The sequence below is a fragment of the Somniosus microcephalus genome, unplaced genomic scaffold (genome assembly GCF_052327205.1).
Source record: "Somniosus microcephalus isolate GS21.2 unplaced genomic scaffold, FLI_Smic_1.0 unresolved_chr1, whole genome shotgun sequence".
Lineage (NCBI taxonomy): Eukaryota > Metazoa > Chordata > Chondrichthyes > Squaliformes > Somniosidae > Somniosus > Somniosus microcephalus.
The window spans coordinates 98,595,213-98,611,014 of record NW_028225179.1 but is presented as its reverse complement, the minus strand read 5'-3'; positions in this window follow the sequence as shown (position 1 = coordinate 98,611,014).

The following is a 15,802-nucleotide window of genomic DNA, read 5'->3' as shown; positions in this document are numbered from 1 at the left end:
AGACCGGTAAGCCTGACATCGGTAGTGGGGAAAATGCTAGAGTCTATTATAAAAGATGTAATAGCAGGGCACTTGGAAAGCAGTGACAGGATCGGACAAAGTCAACATGGATTTACAAAAGTTAAATCATGCTTGACTAAACTACTGGAATTTTTTGAGGATGTAACAGGTAAAATAGATAAGGGAGAACCAGTGGATGTGGTGTATTTGGACTTACAGAAGGCTTTCGATAAGGTCCCACATAAGAGATTAGCGTGCAAAATTAAGGCACATGGGATTGGGGGCAAGGTATTGACTTGGATAGAGAACTGGTTGGCGGACAGAAAGCAAAGAGTTGGAATAAACGGGTCATTTTCCGAGTGGCAGGCAGTGACTAGTGCGGTACCGCAAGGATCGGTCCTAGGACCCCAGCTGTTCACAATATATATTAATGATCTGGACGAGGGAATTGGATGTAATATCTCCAAATTTGCAGACGACACAAAGCTGGGTGGGAGGGTAAGCTGCGAGAAGGATGTCGGGAAACTCCAGTACGATTTGGACGGGTTGGGTGATTGGGCAGAAACATGGCAAATGCACTATAATGTGGATAAATGTGAGGTTATCCACTTTGGTGGCAAAAACAGGAAGGCAGATTATTATTTGAATGGCAATGGATTGGGAGAAGGGGAAGTGCAAAGAGACCTGGGGGTCCTTGTGCACCAGTCGCTGAAGGTAAGCATGCAAATGCAGCAGGCGGTTAAGAAGGCAAATGGTATGTTGGCCTTCGTAGCAAGACGGTTCGAATACAAGAACAAGGATGTCTTGCTACAATTGTACAGGGCCTTGGTGAGACCGCACCTTGAGTATTGTGTGCAGTTTTGGTCACCTTACCTGAGGAAGGACGTTCTTGTGATGGAGGAAGTACAGCGAAGATTCACAAGGCTGATACCTGGGATGGCAGGACTGACGTATGAGGAGAGATTGTGTCGATTGGGCTTATACTCATTGGAGTTTAGAAGATTGAGAGGGGATCTCATCGAAACCTATAAAATTCTGTCAGGTCTGGACAGACTAGATGCAGGAAGGATGTTTCTGATGGCCGGGGAGTCCAGAACCAGGGGTCATAGTCTAAGGATAAGGGGTAAGCCATTTAGGACTGAAATGAGGAGGAATTTCTTCACCCAGAGAGTGGTGAACCTGTGGAATTCTCTGCCACGGAGGGCGGTGGAGGCCAGTTCATTAAATATATTCAAGAAAGAGTTGGATATATTTCTTGAGGCTAAACGGATCAAGGGATATGGGGAAAAGGCAGTGACAGGGTACTGAATATGGATGATATGCCATGATCACATTGAATGGCGGAGTAGGCTCGAAGGGCCGAATGGCCTACTCCTGCTCCTATCTTCTATGTTTCTATTAGTCTTATGCTTACCGGTTGTGAGAACGATGAATGTGGATAAGGATCTCAATAGCCATTTGGAATCGATGTGGGATTTATGGCCGTTCAAGATAAGGAATTGGATGGTGAAAAAGAGCCTTTATGCCGGCTATCGAACAGGAACTGAAAGCGGGAAACGGTTTAGCAATCTCAGTCTTTCTATTTCAATTGATCTAAACTCAACAGCTTTTTGGAGGAGAGAGTTCCCGATCTCCTCCAGCGTTTGTGGGAAGAAATGTGTCCGGAAGTCACCCCTGAACGGCAGAGCTCTAATTTTAAGGTTCTGCCCCACCAGAGGAAATCGTTTCTCTCTCTCTAATCACTCACTTCTGTTATTTATCTTAAACTCCTCAGATAAATCCCCATGAATCCCCTATACACAAGGAGGTACAAGTCATGTATGTGCATACTGTCCTCATAATTTAACCATTTTAACCCGGTCATTATGCTGGTGAATCTGCGCTGCACCCACTCCAAGGCAATATATGTTTGCTCAGGTGGGGTGCTCAGAGCTGAATGCAGTGCTTTAAATGGGGATTGGCCAGATTTTTATATAATTGTAATGAAATTTGCCCCCTTTTGTATTCTGGCCCCGTTAAGATAAAGGCCAACATTACATTACACTTTTTAGCAACATAATAACATAAGAATCAGTAGCAGGATTAGGCCATATGGCCCTTTGAGACTGATCTGCCATTAGTAAGATCATGGCTGATCTTCGACCTCAATTCCACTTTCCTGCCGGATCCCCATATCCTTGAATGCCTCTGGAGTCCAAAAAACTATCTATCTCAGCATTGAATATATTCAACGACTGAGCATCCACAGCACTTTGGGGCAGAGCATTCCAAAGATTCACAAAACTCTGAGTGAAAATATTGCTCCTCATCACAGTCTTAAAAGCCAGCCCCTTATCATGAGACTATGCCCCCTAGCTCTAGTCTCTCCAGCCAGGGGAAACAAACTCTCAGCATCTATCCAGTCAATTTGCCCCGTAAAAATCTTATATATTTAAATGAAATCACCACGTATTCTTCTAATCGCCAGAAAGTATAGGCGCAATCTGCTTAATCTCTCCACAAATGACAAACCTATAATCCCAGAGATCAATCTAGTGACACTTCGTTGCACCATCTCTAAGGCAAGTATTTCCTTCCTTAAATAAGGAGATCAAAACTGTGCACAGTACTCCAGGTTTGGTCTCATCAGAGCCCTGTACATTGTTAGCATGACTTCCTTAATCTTGTACGACATCCCTCAAGCAATAAAGGCCAACATGTAATTTGCCTCCCCAATTGCTTGCTGTACCTGCATGTTAACTCACTGTGTTTCTTGTACTAGGACACCCAAATCTCTCTGAACAACAACATTTATTAGTTCTCACCATTAAAAATTATTCTGTTTTTCTATTCTCCGTACCAAAGTGAACAACCTCACATTTCCCCACTCTATACTTCATCTGCCACCTTATTGCCCACTCACTTAACCTGGCTCTATCCCTTTGAATGTTCTTTGTGTCCTAGTCACAACTTATTTTTTTACCAAGCTTTGCATCGTCAGAAAATGTGAATACATTGCACCCGTTCGCTTTGTTTGAGTCATTAAAATAGATTATAAATAGCTGAGGCCCAAGCACTGATCCTAGTGTCACGCCACTGGTTACAGCTTGCCAAAATGAAAATGACCTGTTTAATCGTACTCTCTGTTTTCTGTCTGTAAAACAATTATTTTCCTTGTTAATACCTTACCCCCAACCCAATGTGCCCTTATCTTGCTTAACAACATTTCATGTGGCACCTTATCGAAAGCCATTTGGAAATCCAAATATACTACATCCACTGGTTCCCCATTAACTACCCTACTGGTTACGTCCTCAAAAAACTCTAATAAATTGGTCAAACACGATACCCTTTCATAAAACCATGTTGACTCTGCCTAAACATATGGGCCTAGAAATTCAGTCTGGCCACTTTTGGGGCGGTAAAGTCGGGCGGTCGCTAAAGTTAGCGCCCGCCGGAAAGTGTAGGCCACTTCACCGAAATTCAGTAGATTTGGCCAAGAGTTTGGGCGAGCGCTGAAACTGGCGTTGCACTGCTATCTTCAGGCGCTAAGCCGGCGATGCGGACTGATAACGCCGAGGCCGGGCGCAGCGCAGGTGCGGTCATGTTTTGATTGACAGCAGACACCCTGACGCCGGCCAGCTCTTAAAGGGGGAAGGGTCCACTTTGACTGCTGCCACGCCCTGCATAGTGGAGCCCTGCAGCTAGGCCTCAACACTGCTGGTGGACCCAAATAGCGCCTGAAGCCATGGAGAAGGCCCTTGAACGAGCGCAGCGCTTCTCCCAGCATGCTTTGAGGGTGCTGGTTAATGGTGTGGAAAAGAAAAGAGAGATCTTGTGCCCGGACAGTGGCAAGAAGGCTCCCAGGAGGCAGTACAGGAGAGCCTGGAAGAAAATCGCCCACAGGGTGTCATCCACCAGCGATGTCCCCAGGAGTGTGGACCAATGCCGCAAGAAGTACAACGACCTCACTCGGATGGTGAAGGTGAGTACCCTTTCCAGTGTCCTCCTCATCCTTGAATGTGCACCTCACATTATGGGCAAAGGGACCTCAAAGGCCTAATGGCCAGCCCTCCTCCCGCAGCTATGGCACTGGCATGATCATCAATAGCACTTTCTGCACTTAACACACTGGCCAAGCTATTCGACCATGGGAGGCAGAGCACACAGCAACAGGGCACCACACTGGCCAAGCTATTCGACCATGGGAGGCAGTGCACACAGCAACAGGGCACCACACTGTACTTAGAGGCCGTCCTTTCTCTTGCAGGCCAAGCTGGCGCGGAATTTGAGGAGCCAGTTTGCCACTGGGGGAGGCCGTCCCCAGTACCAGGTGCTCAGTGAGCTGGAGGAGAGCGTGGCTCGACTCATGCGTGGCCGGGTGACTGGCCCTGTTGCCATTGGAGATGCGGACCCTGTACTGGGACCCACTGGTAAGGACATGACCGGTTGGAACTCTCTCGTTGCCCTTGCACTTCAGATCTACATCCTTTCCCACTGTCCGACCAATGCGCATAATGCCACCACTCATGCCTCCCTCGCTCATGCCCTGTCCTCACTCTAAAGCTACTCTTGTGCCTTCCTGCTTTCAGCTGGTGAGGAGGAGGTGGTCCCTGAAGCTCAGAGTGCCAGGCCCTTGGAGGGGGAGGACGATGAGGACCAGGAGGAAGGCAGCACATCGGGGGAACCCTCATCCGCGCCAGGGGATGGCAATGGAGGGGTGACGTCTGGCCTGGAGGAGAGGCAGGGGGAAGTGTTGCAGGGGGTTGTAGCTCCTGGGCCCAGTGGGGTCGAGGCACGTGGGAAGGGCCGGGCAGCACGGCGGCCTTCTCCCCGGAGGGGGGAAGTGTTGCAGGGGAGGGCAGTTCCTGGGCCCAGTGGGGTCGAGGCACGCGGGAAGGGTCGGGCAGCTCGGCGGCCTTCTCCCCAGAGGGAGAGTCTGCCCTCCAGTCCGGAGACAGTCCTCGCCCAGGAGGTGCGCCTCCTTGATGAGATGTCCGCGGCATCAGAGCGGCGCCACAAGGAGTTCATGGGAGTTGTGGGACAGTTGCCTCAGGCCATTGAGTCCCTGGCTCATAGTGTGGTTGCTTTCGGGGAATCACAGGCCAGGGGGGTCGAGCAACTCACGGCAGCACACGACAGGGGTGTCCAGCAACTCGCGGCAGCACAGGACAGGGATGCCCAGCAACTCGCGGCAGCGCAGGACGCGAGTCGCGAGTCCATGAGTGGTGCCGTCCAGACACTGGCAGATCTGATGCGGGCACATACCAGGGCAGTTCAGGCACTCACTTCTGCCACACTCACTGTGGAGCGGAGGCATCACCAGGGCACCCGCCGCCCTGCTGCAGCACAGCGGTCTGGTCTCCACAAGATTGCTGCGCTTGCTGCACTGCCAGCCCAGCCGCGTGCCAGTGTCTCTGGCGAACAGCGCGCACCTGGCATCAGCCAGCTTGCCCCCATTGGTGCAGCCGACACTGCCACTCCCCCAGCCAAGGTGTGACGAGCTGCTGCTGAGACTGATGCTGGCCAGCCACAGCTGCAGCAGTCAGCAGCCAGCCCCTCCCGGGACGGGCCTCGTCTAGGCCGACCCCCAAGGGCATCTGCCGTCACGCATTGTGGCCCTCATGAGCCTTCCCCCAGCCTTGCCACACCCACAGGGCCCAGGTTGAGGCGGAGCAGCAGGTCGGGCAGGGGCCGGAGAAGCCTGCATAAGGACTCGCCCTCTCGGCACACCCAGTAGAGTGTGGTGATAGCGGTTTTTTTTATATGGGGGTGTTTGTGTTCTGGGGGGGGCTTATTTTGGTAAGGCCGAAGATGAAGGCATTATTTGTTTTTATGGGGGTGTTTTTGTTGTGGAGGGGGGGCTTATTATTATAAGGCCGATGATGAAGGCCAATTGGATGGGCAAGTTTTGTTATTCCTCCCCAGGTTGTGGGAGTGACAGATGTTTTTGACTGTTTTTTGGGAATCTCGTCTGTTTTTCTGTTTCATGTGTGAAGGGCCCTGAGTTTGTAAAATAATGCTTTTTATTTATTCAGCATGTCCAGGTGTCATGTTTCAAGTGGTTGTTGCGTTAACTGGCTGAGGGCTTGCGGAGCGGCTGCATTCAGGTGCGTTCATTGCCACAGGCCATTCCCTGACAGGGGGCCTAGAAGTGTCGTTCAATAAGCCGCCGGCGGACGGCCCTTGGACCTTGTGGCTCCCTCCTGGGCTGGTACTCCTCCTCCTCCGCCTCCTCCTCCTCCTCAAGGTCCTCCTGCTCATCCTCCTGAGGTGGTGGTGCAACGTCAGGTGGCAGTGCCTGAGTCCTGCGGATAGCCAGTTTGTGCAGCATGCAGCACACGACGATGAACTGGGAGACTCTATCCGGCGAATACTGTAGAGATCCGCCGGAATGATCCAGGCAGCGGAACCGTTGCTTGAGGATGCCAATCGTTTGCTCTATGATGTTCCTTGTGGCTTGATGGCTTTCGTTGTTATGCCTCCTCCGCTGGGGTCCTGGGCGTGTGGAGCGGTGTCATGAGCCATGTACACAAAGGGTAGCCCTTGTCCCCAATAAGCCATCCCCTTGGTGGAGGCTGTGCCTCGAACATGTCAGCCACAGTAGTCTGGCGCAGGATAAATGCATCGTGGCTGCTTCCTGGAAAGCGGGCAATGACAGCTAGGATGCGCTGCCTGTGGTCACACACCAGCTGTACATTGAGGGAATGGTAGCCCTTCCGGTTGCGGTAATCCTCGGCATTGTCGATAGGTGCCCGCATAGCCACATGCATGCAGTCAATGGCGCCCTGCACCATGGGGAAGTCCGCGATCCTGCCAAATCCAACTGCACACTGCTCCTGCCTCTCTAGGGTCATGGGGAAGGAGATGAATTGGTGTCTCCTCGCAAAAAGTGCATCGGCGACCTGCCGGATGCAGCGATGCGCGGCGAACTGGGAGATGTTCGCTATGTCCCCAGCAGCGGCTTGGAAGGAGCCACTTGCATAAAAGTTCAGAGCCACCGTGACCTTCACTTCCACCGAGAGAGACGTCCTGCACATCAGCTGTGGACGCAGATCTCTGTGAAGCAGCTGGCAGATCTCTGCAACCACCTCCCTTCTGAAGTGCAGCCTCTTAACACAATGCGCCGCAGTCATGGTGAGATAGGACACCTGCTGCCGGTATTTCCTGAGTGGGTAAGGCCTACGTTGCCGACGCCTGATGGCCCCTCTGCGTCTAGGCATGGCTGGCCCTCTCACAAAGCGTCTGCGAGCCCTTCGCACATAATCCTGCAACTGAGGGTTGGAACCCCATACAGCCCCCATAATAAACTTGCAAACAGTGAAATCACAATGATTCAAATGTCAAAGCTCTGGCCAGAAGCCAAAAATACCTCTCCTATGTTGTCCCAAATCAGTAAGCTCTGTTCCTTGGTCTCTGTCCAGAAATCCAAAGCAGTAAAGTCATTGCAGCAAAATGGCTGGGCTTTATAGGTCAGTGTAAGTGCCCTTTAATTAGCGCTCCCCGAGGCCCACAGGGCCTCTGTTGCGTTCCACTTCACAGTTCTTAACAGCGCCACGCCCACATTGGGCGGGCGCCACTGAATTTCCGGTTTGGGGTGCACAAACAGCGTTGCACGACGAAATGACGTCATAAACTGCGCGCGCAGCTGAGCGGGCGCAAACACTTTGCGCCGGCGCTAAATGTCTACTGAATTTGGGCGTAGGCGCTGATCGGCCTGCGCCCGGGCGCTAAGTGCCTAGCGCTGGAAATATACCCCTCTTATGGCGTTAACGGCTGGCGAACGCAACTGAATTTCTAGGCCATGATTTTTTAAGTGCCCTGATACCACTTCCTCAACAATGGATTCCAGGATTTTCCTGACGACTGGTGTCAGGCTAAATGGCCTGTTTTCCCTGTTTCTCTCTCCCTCCTTTCCTTTACATTTGCTATCTTCCAATCCGCTGTGACATTTACTAAACCTAGAGATTTTTGGAAGATCACAACCAATGCATATACTATCTCTGAAGCCACATCTTTTCGAACCATAGGATGTAGGCCATCATGTCCAGGGGATTTGTCGGCTTTTAATCCTATTAGTTTCTCCCCTGATTTTAATTACTTCAAGTTCCTCGCTCTCATTAACCCCATGGTTCCCCACAATTTTGGGGATAACTTAGTGACTTCTACTGTCTTCTGCCATTTCCCTGTTCCCAATATAATTCCTCCTGTCTCAGCCTTTAAGGGACCAATGCTTACTTTTGCTACCTTCTTTCTTTTTACATACTTCTAGAAGCTCTTACAATATGTGTACATGTTCTTGATAATTTACTCCCATATTCACTTTTTTCCCTTTTCTTACATTTTTGTCATCCTTTTCTGGTTTCCAGAGATCTCCCATACTTAAGCTTGCTACTATCCTTTGCAACATTATAAGCCTTTTCCTTTAATGGAATACTATCCTCAACTTCTTTAGATATCCAAGGATAGATCACTTTTCCCATGGAGATTTTATTTCTCAATGGAATGTATATTCGTTGAGAATTTTGGAATATTTCTTTAACTGATTGCCACAGCTTATCTAATGTCATAGCATTTAATCTAATTTCCCAATCTACTTTAGCCAACTCGCCCCTCATACCTACGCATTTGGCTTTGTTAAAGTTTAAAACTCTAGTGTCCAACTTAAGAATATCACTTTCAAACTCAATGTAAAATTCTATCATATTATGATTACTCTTTCCGAGAGGATCCTTTACTATAAGTTTACTGATTAGCAACGTCTTATCAAACAAACCTAGATGTAAAATAGCCTGTTTCCTGGTTGGTTCCATGCTGTATTGTTCTCGGAATCTGTCTCGAATACATTCCATGAACTCGTCCTCCAGACCACCCTTGATAATTTGATTTGCCCAATGCAAATGCTGTTTAAAGGCCCCCATGGTTATTGAATTACCTTTCTTACACTCTCTTATTATTTCTTGATTAAAACTCTGTCCAATGGTACAGCTACCTCTTTTTTCTGCCCCTTGCTATTTCTTATCTCCATCCATTCTGATTCTACTTGCTGATCTTCTGAGCCAAGATCCATTTTGATTATGTTTTTTTAACTGTCCACCATTTTTTTTTCATAATTTCTGTACTTGAACCTCTAAATCTCTCTGCTCCTCCTCAGTTCCTAACTGCTTACCAATTGCAAAAAACTCTGGTCTATCATTCTGTGGTCCAATGTGGATGACCTCATTCTTCCCCTGGTTGAACTCCATCTGCCACAGCTTTGCTCACTCAATTAATTAATGAATTACCCATTGCAACCGTCTGTCCCATCTACACATGTTACTGTCCCACCTCGGTGTCATCAGCAAACTTGGATATATGGCTCTATATCCCTTCATCTAATTCACCATATTTGGAGCGAAAAGCTGATGCCCCAGAACAGTTCCCTGGGCCCACCAGTAGTCATATTCTGCCAATCTGAGTATATACCCATTATCACTGCTCTCTGCCTCGTATTGCCGAACAGGTTTCCTACCCATATCAATGATCTCGGATTCTAACTCCGAATTGATATTATTGATCTCTCACAAACTGAGCGTGTTTTGATAGTTGGCCGGGAATTTAATGCTGCCACTCTGTAACAAAGTATGCTTTATGTTGGTGTGATGATTTTTAATTATAAATAAGCAGGGAAAATTTGATTTCAAATTAGATTGACAAAGGTGTACCATTACGGGAATTCCATTGCTCCCATGGCAGTGGTGACATTTACTGTGCAGACCCGTCAGGCTGTGTAAAAGGAAACATCGAATCTGCATGGGGTTTATTTGCTTTTCTCCGTTCCTTTGTATGAAAATAAACTAAAAACAAATAGATGATTAGTGAAGAAAACAGCCAGGCTTTAAGGCCAGTGCATTTGGATTGACAACTGAAAGAGGTAAATGATTTAATCTTTCTGATTGTGGTACAAATAAGGCAAATTTTATTGAAAGATGCAAGAATATATAGACATTATAACATTGTCTCACAAGCTATAAGATTTGTCCATCGCCCTTTTTTTGACTTCAAGTTACTGTCTGTAACCGACGACATTACCACTGCCACATTCTAAGTTTTATATTGCCTTTAAATCTGACTGGAGATCTGACATCTGTGGGTTGACTAGAAATATTCATTATCCAGCCTTGGGAAAGTCAAGGTAAGATTTTTTTCATTCCAAAATCGTCGTGCCTTATAATACTATGTAAGAAATTCTCCCACGGGAGGGTAGATTGCCACCTTCTGAGTAAATAACTGCTGATATTAAAATACATTACATGGCACCCTCTTGTGAGTTACCCAGTCGATGTATTGTACAGCCTGTGATTAAACTCTGATCGTTAGATTTAGCCTGTGAATTCATTTAGCGACTGTTACTTATCGCTTTTCATATAATCAGATGAATTTGTTGGGCGTACCACTTGATCGCTAGTGTTCGTTTCCAAAACCGGTGTGTAATGTTTGGGCCAAACCAAAACAAGAGAATATCAGCTCCTGAGTTATATGCCTAAGGGAGCTGATCAAGTGATCCCTAGATCAATGCCTGGGAGCCAAAGAAGGGTATGATTCGACAGACAGGTATCTCAACAAACCAGCTAAATTTGTTGACACCCAATGAGATCAAACTGTGCAACTCACAAGGTCACAAAACGACAATTCTAGGTTCATTTGATATCATAAATGCAACCGATTGGACACAAAGACAGCGGCTTATGGCCCTAAAGAGTGACAGTCCCACCAGTGGGGAGAACATAGTGTAGATTCTGAGATTAATGTGAAAGCAGGAAAACTGCAAATTTATTAAACTATGAAACATGTCGGTGAGGACGGCGGAAGTAGGACATCTACTGAAAGTGGTAGAAGTGCCACAGTACCATGCTGAAGTTGTTAGCATGAAGACATTGAACTGAGGCCCCTTTCTTCCCTCTCAGATTGAAGTAAAATATTCCATGGTGCCATTTCGAAGAAGAGCCAGATTGTGGGACTCTGATAGTCCGAGCTTATTGGGACAACTGATTACCTTTTGTGTCTTACAGGAATTTTACTTTCGCCAGGTTCATTGTGATGTTGTGTTTCTCAATATAGTGAGAAAGTCGTGTCATCCTCCTCCTTATGTTTACTGACGTTTCCAGACACGATTCTATAAACAGTTGTAAAATATCCCGACCCCCTATGCTCCACGCATTGATTTTGAGCATTGATAATTCCTGAGGCGGGTGCCTCTCTTCTTGGGATTTGTCTTCATTAGAAATGTCTGTAGATTCTTCCTTCTCAGAAAGATATCTACATAACTTAGTGAATTGTTATTTTAAGCGACTTTAAGTGTCTGAGGGTGGTATTTGATTTAAATTTTCCCAAATTCCCTAGATTCAGGGAAGGTTACCTTAGATAGCAAAATAGCAAATGTAACTCTTTTATTCAAAAAGGGAGGGAGACAGAGAGCTGGAAACTACAGGCCAGTTAGCTTAACACCTGTCACAGGAAAGAAGTTAGGTAGCTATTCTAAAAGATGTTACAGCAGGGCACTTAGAAAAGTTCAAAGTAATCAGGCAGTGTCAACATGATTTTGTCGAAGGGAAATCATGTTTAACCAATTTATTGGAGTTCTTTGAGGAAGTAACATGTGCTGTGGATAAAGGGGAACCGGTGAATGTACTATACTTAGGTTTCCAGAAGACATTTGATAAGGTGCCACATCAAAGGTTATTGCGGAATATAAAACCTCATAGTCTAGGGGGTAACATATTGGCATGGATAGAAGATTACTAGCTAACTGGAAACAGAGAGTAGGCATAAATGGGTCATTTCCAGTTTGGCAAGATGTAAAGGATGGTGTGCCACAGTGATCAGTGCTGGGACCTCAACTTTTTACAATTTATATAACTGACTTGGATGAAGGGACCGAAGCTTTGGTTGCTAAATTTGCTGATGACACAATGATAGGTAGGAAGGCAAGTTGTGACGAGGACATAAGGAGGCTACAGTGTGATTTAGATAGGTTAAGTGAGTGGGCAAAGATCAGGCAAATGGAGTATAATGTGGGAAAATGTGAAGTTTTCACTTATGGCAGGAAGAATCAAAAAGAAGCATATTATCTAAATGGTTAGAGATTGCAGAGCTCTGAGATGCAGAGGGATCTGGGTGTCCTAGTGCATGAATCGCAAAAGGTTACTAGGCAGGTACAGCAAGTAATTAGGTAAGCTAATGGAATGTTATCGTTTATTTCGAGGGGAATTGAATAAAGAAGTAGGGAGGTTATGCTTCAGTAATACAGGGCACTGGTGTGAACACACCTGGAGTATTGTGTATAGTATTGTTCTCCTTATTTAAGGAAAGATGTAAAATTTTTTGAAGCAGTTCAGAAAAGGTTTACTAGACTGATACCTGGAAAGGGCGGGTTGTCTTATGAGGAAAGGTTGGACAGACTAGGCTTGCATCCGCTGGACTTTAGAAGAGTAAGAGGTGGCTTGTTTGAAATATATAAGATCTTAAGGGGCCTGGACAAGTTGTACGTGGAAAGGATGTATCTTCTTGTAGGAGAATCTTTAACTAGGGGTCACTGTTCAAAAATTAGGGGTCGCTCAATTAAGACAGAAATGAGGAGAACGTTTTTCTTACAGAGGGTCGTGAGTCTTTGGATCTCTTTTCCTCAGAGGGCGGTGGAAGCAGAGACTTTGAATATTTTTAAGGCAAAGGCAGATAGATTCTTGGTAAGCATGGGGTGAAAAGTTATCGGGGGTAGGCGGGACTGAGGAGTAATCGGATCAGCCATTATCATATTGAATGGCGGAGCAGGCTCGAATGGCCAAGTTGGCTAGTCCTGCTTTTAATTCGTATGTTCGTAAGTTCGTATGTTATTTTAAGTAATTAATTAGTTATTAGACTGTAATTAATTAGTCAATAGAATCACATTTCATTGCTTTCCCTTACAGAGTAGATACCTCATCGAAAGCACTATTTGATCACCACTGGATTAGGTAGGGAGACATCATCTGGGCGACTCGCTCCTGACTGATATTTTGGTGCATGCTGGTGCGGGTCCAAAGGCTCATCTTTCAAGATTTTGATATAATAGGCACTTTTTAAGCGTTATGATGTTAAATTTTCTATAGCTAAGACTAGCAACTAGGAATGAATTCAGTTGGCTGTATTTCTAAGTGAGTGCCAGGCAACTGTAGCAGTGATGATGAAAAACCTGTTGAAGATGGTGGTGGTGAGCCTCCATCTTGGATGGCTGCAATCCATGTGGTGAAGTTTACTCCCACAGTACTATTAGGTGAGGAGTTCCTGAATTTTGAACCAGGAACGATGAAAGAACAGCGATACATTTCCAAGTCAGGATGCTGTTTGACTATGAAGGGAATTAAAAACCAGAGCGTGTCAGGAAGGCACAGAATGTATGATGATAAAGATAAAGTAGTATAAGGGGTAAAAACAGGAATACATTGTCAGAAAACATATTTGAAAGTTCTTTATCTGAATGCACGCAGCATTCGTAACAAAATAGATGAGATGACGGTACAAATAACTACACATGTTTATGATCTGGTGGCCATTACAGAAACATGGATGCAAGATGATCATGACTGGGAATTAAACATACAAGGGTCTTTGACATTTAGGAAGGACAGACAGGAAGGAAAGGGAGGTGGGGTTGCTATGTTAATCAAGGAAGGAATCACCGCAATAGTCAGAAATGATATTGGGTCAAAGGATCAGGATAGTGAAACATTTTGGGTGGAGCTAAGGAATAATAAGGGGAAAAAGTCATTAGTGGGCGTAATCTATAGGCCTCCTAACAGTTGCAACTCTGTTGGTCGGAGTATAAATCAATAAATAGTTGGGGCTTGCAATAAGGGAACAGCTATAATTATGGAATATTTTAAGTTCATATTGACTGGACTAATCAAATTGGGCATGGCAGCCTTGAGGAAGAGTGCATAGAGTGTATTAGGAACGGGTTCCTTGAGCAGTATGTAACTGAACCAACCAGGGGGCAGGCAATCTTAGATCTGGTCCTGTGTAATTGTTATATCCATGTATCTTAATGTTGTGTCCTTCAATAATCAGACAACAGACTGCAGGGAACGATCAACAGGTATTTACTGAATGAGGGTTCACTCTGCAACTGACTATACAGATCACTACTCAGGGTTTAAAAAAGGTGTGATCACTGCCGGTACTACAGGATACAGGAGCTGTAAAAAGCAGTTCTCCCCTTTAAAGGTATATACATTACAATTCCTCCCCTTTTAGATTAACAGTACCATAATACTCATTTAACAATTAAATATCAAACTAATTACAATTAACACGTTTAACATGCAACATTAACTGAAAATAGTCTATTTATAAATTCAGTCTTTGGGGAGGCTTCCTGATTCTTTCTGGATAACGCCTTTCCCGAGTGTCTCGCTCTTGGTGCGGAGGCGATTCTAACACCCTGTCGTCAGTTGATTCATCAGCTTCCAATGCTATTGTTTCTGAGGTAGATACGACCTGTACGTCGGGTTCCTCACCAGGTACGTATGGCCGAGACATGGGCTTGACTCGTTCCTGTGACTCTAGGATCTGGTCAGCATGGCGTCTCACAATGTTCTCCCCAACATCCACTGTGTACATTAGTGGCCCCTGCCATGTGCACATCATTCCTGGTTGCCATTTCTCTGTTCGGTAGTCGCGGGCCAAGACTGGTTGCCCTACATTGAAGCTTCTTGTCGGCTTCTCATTGATGTGCTGGAATTCCTTACTCTCAACATCTCTTCGTACATTTGGTCTGAGCAAATCCAGACGAGATCTCAACCTTCGGTTAAAGAACATCATGGCCGGGGCCTGGTTGGTGACTGCATGTGTCGCATTTCTGTAGGCTAACAGGAAATTGTCCACCTTATGCTGCAGTGGAATGTCGTCATTGCACATGGCCTTTACTGCTTTTTTAAAGGTTTGTACGAACCTCTCAGCCAATCCATTTGTGGCTGGATGATACGGGGCAGATGTGTAATGCCTTACCCCATTCCTTTTAATAAATCTTCAAAACTCTTCGGACACAAACTGTGGTCCGTTATCAGAGCAAATCGGCTCTGGCAAGCCGTTCCTGGCAAAAATGGTCCGTAGGACTGCAATAATTTTCTCCGTGGTGGTGGAGGTCATTTTGATCACCTCAGGCCATTTCGAGTGCGCATCCACGGCTATTCAAAACATTGAGTCCATGAATGGACCAGCAAAATCAATATGCACCCATTGCCATGGAGATGAGGGCCACTCCCATGGGTGTAGAGGGGCATGTGGTGGTGCATTTTGGACATTCTGTCATCCTGAGCAGCTCTTTTTCAGGTCCTCCATTTGCTGAATGATCCCCGGCCACCACACATAAGCCCTAGCAAGGCTTTTCATTTTCACCCCTCCCAGATGACCTTCGTGAAGCTCATTGAGCAATCTCTCCCTTAACTTGGGTGGAATTACCACTCGGGATCCACACATCAAGGTTCCCTGGCATACTGACAGCTGTTCTCTTCTGGATGACAATGCTGGCAACAGTGAGTCGCCATGTGCTGGCCATCCCTTCACCGTCAAATCATATACCAGAGACAGTGTCGAGTCATTTCGTGTCTCCTTCTCTATACCAGCGTTAGTTACTGGCAAGCATTCAATTATAGTCGAATGAAATATTTCGACATAATCCAATGCTGGTGCTTCATCCGCAGTAGGCAGTGGCAGGCTTGATAACCCATCAGCATTTCCATGTTGTTTCGTGCCATTATACTCGATTTCATATTGGTGCGCCCCTAGAAAAAGGGGCCATCTTTGT